Raw genomic sequence first — 3,496 nt, forward strand, 5'->3', positions numbered from 1 at the left:
GGAGGAAAACAATTCTAATTGGAAGGGTTAAGACACCAAGAATATGAGAAATATTAAATATAAATGAATCAATACAGTTTTCTTGTTGCCGTGCTAAAATACCTGACAGAAACTTCAGGAAAGATGGGCTTATTTTAACCCACAGTCTGAGGGACCAGTCCATGCTGGCAGGAAAGGCATGGTGGCAGGAGTATATGGCAGCTCTTTTTATGACTCTTTGTATAGGTCCTGCTGTGTCCACAGGCAAGAGAGATGAACGCTGGTGCTCAGCCTCTTTAATTTTTTCAGTCTGATACTGAAGCCCAGGGGTCATACCACCCACATTCAGGATGGATCTTCCCATCTGACTTACACGCCTTCCCAAACACTCTCAGAGGCTTGTCAAGGTGTTTCTACATCTTATCAGGTTAAGGGTGAACATTAACAATCATAAAATGCAATGTAGACGTGATAAAAATGGGGCGAGTACATTACGGACGAGGTTAAAAATAAGATTAAAAGGGAAAGCTAGGCAATAGTGATGTGCAGGATGCCAGGAGTAATTGACAGGAAAGTATTTTAAGGTCTTCAAGACAATGGTTTATATGGCTCAATTTTCATATTAAATTACATCTACACATTAATGTTTCCAGTGAAAGCACGAATGAATAGAAAACTACTAACTTCTGTAGTGTTAACATTTTTTTAATTGAATAAGGAGAAAATCCTTCACTCCAAAAGGAAAAGGCAGGACTAGGTAGAGAAAAGCAAAATAAAATAAAAAGACACAGCACACTGGCACAGCATGACAATGGTAGTAGTGTCGTGCGTGACGGAGACAAACGCAGCTCTTTCAGAGGTGCCCTTTGCAAAGGAGGTGAACACTCCAGTTCACAGACCAAGATGGCTACAAAATTCAGGAATAAAAACTTTTATGGAGTTTGTAGAGATCCTCTCTCTACATGAGAGCATGCCAAGAAAATGAAAGTAGCAAAGACAGAAAGAGATGTGTCTGACAAATGTCAATTAGGACAAAGCAGGTTACCCAAAACAGATGTTAAGGAAGTAGACATTATTAAAAAGTCATTATTGGGGCTGGAGAGAGGGCTCAGTGGGTAGGAGCACTGGCTGCTCTTGTGCAAGACCTGGATTCAATTCCCAGTATCCACATGGTGGCTAACAATAGTCCGTAACTCCAGTTCCAGGGGATACAATGTCCTCTTCTGATCTCCATGGACATTGCATGACACAGGTCACACATATATGCAGACAATACATTCACAGACATAAAATAAAAATAAATTATTTTAAAATGTCATAAGCTGGCAAGGTGGCTCAGTGGGTAAAGCCATGCAAGCCTGCAGACCTGAGTTCAATCCCCAGAACTTGAAGGTAGGAGGAGGGAAATGACTCCAGAGTTTGTCATTTGACCTCCAGCAGGCACTGTTTTGCATGCACATATATAATATTTAACACTAGAGTCACCGCATGATCATAACCAGTTATAACAATTCCAAAATCTTGTATATTTAGAAATCACATGATATAATACCAAAGGTAGAAAAGATCACAAAAACAAAGTGACGTGTTCATGGAGAAACGCATCTGTCTGTAACCTGCTTGGAAGTACAGCCAAGGAAGACAGATTTATAGCATAAAATGTGAAATGCATACCCTTCTACTAGGAGAAGCAAGGCCACTATTGCCATAAGACTGAATAATACCTAAGTCAAACAGATAATGTCCTACTATAACATGACCCTTCAGAAGTTCAACAAAAATAATCCTTGATCCATGGAGCATGGAACACAGAAAACATAATTGAAACAATTATGTTGAATGCTTCTAGGGCATGAAGATCGTGTTTTATGCAAGTTAAAAATGAATACACCATGAAATTAGAAAACATACTTCTACACAATAGATCAAAGAAATTAAGAAGCTTCTCAAGCCTAGAGCCTCTGCTGCTTCCCCTAGCTCCCTCAGAGCGGAGGGCACCAGGTCACTGCTTCCAGAGGGTCCCAGAAGGAGGAGGCACCTCCTCCATTACGAGGTTTCACCCACAGTGCAGAGTATCAAATGTGTGGTGGTGGGTGATGGGACTGTGGATGAGACATGCCTGCTATCTGCTACACAACCCACCCTTCCCCACCCTGTTGGATAATTACATCGCCTAGAGTGCAGTTGATGGGTGCTGAACCTGTGGGACACTGGGCCAAGAGGAATATGGCTGCCTCCACACACTTTCCTACCCTCAGACCAACGTCTTTGTCCCCTATTGCCAGTCCACCCTCCTACGAGAACATGAGGTACAGGTGGATCCAGCGATGTGTCACCACTGCCCCATGTGCCCATCTTCTTGGTGGACACCATGAAGGACCTGAGAGCCCAACATGACATCCTATGTTGCCTCAAGACGCAGGGCCAAGCGCTCATCACACCGCAGCAGGGCCAGGCATTGGCGGAGCAGATCCCTGCTGTGCGCTATCTCCAGTGCTTGACATCGCAGCAGGACTGTGTCAAGGAGGTGCTTGCTGAGGCTGTCTGGGCTGTGCTGAACCCAATGCCAATCAAGCTATCAATCGTGGACGGTCCTGCATCCTCCTGTGTCCCTGGCAACTTGGAAGCTACCCCCCCCACATTCCCCACCAGTTGCCTTGGAGCCTTTGCTGCCTCTTACGGTGTCTTCTCTCAGGTTACAGCTCTCGGCCCTCTCTAACCTTTGCTTGGAGGTGTCCCATCCAAGACTTCTCTCCCTTCCCCATAGAATCCTAAGAAAAATGTGCCTAACCTGCCCTGTGTGCCCAGGCCTCATGCTTCTGCTAACTGACTCAACCCCCACTACCCGGTGCTTCTTGGGGGCCTTTCCTACCCCCCATCAGCATCAATAAAAGTCCCTGTCTCCAGTGGCAAAAAAAGAAGAAATTAAGAATATTTGCAAGTGAATCAAGTGAATGATTACAAAAGCATTTCTCTGACTTGTTAGGGTCATCCATAAATAGTACTTGGAAATAATTTTAGAGCAATAAAGTTTATAGTAAAAGCTAGTGCTCTCTAGACATGACAGAAGTTGCATCCATAATATCTCAACAATAATGGTTGCCTAAATAACACCTGTATGATATCACCAGTTGACATGCCAATGTAGATGGGGAAAATTTCACAGGGTCCCACTTTCAGATGAAAAGCTACATCCTTGATGGGATGTTATACAATCCCAAGGGGTCGCTCTTACACATTCACACAAGCGCCATTAAATGGACTCAATAGATCATAACTACATACACACACACGTACGCACGCACGCACACACACACATATAATACAAAAAGGTGTTACAAAATTGAGAGGGTGTGGGGGTGGACATGAAGATAGGTGGAGGGAGGAGAAGGGGAAATGAGGTAAATACAGTGATCATGTATGAAATTCTCAAATTTAAAGTTTGAAAATATTGACCTAAGTATCTGACTTTAAAAAGTAAATAAGCCCAAAGAAAGTAGAATGAACAAAAAAAATT

General features: G+C 43.2%; 1 pseudogene; it reads left to right on the top strand.

Moving 5' to 3' along the window:
• The first annotated feature begins 790 nt into the window (after positions 1–790).
• Positions 791–2,754, top strand: LOC103732154 (annotated as a pseudogene).
• The last annotated feature ends 742 nt before the right edge of the window (positions 2,755–3,496 follow it).

This window comes from Nannospalax galili, unplaced genomic scaffold, assembly GCF_000622305.1.
Source record: "Nannospalax galili isolate Female #2095 unplaced genomic scaffold, S.galili_v1.0 scaffold195, whole genome shotgun sequence".
Taxonomy (NCBI): Eukaryota; Metazoa; Chordata; class Mammalia; order Rodentia; family Spalacidae; genus Nannospalax; species Nannospalax galili.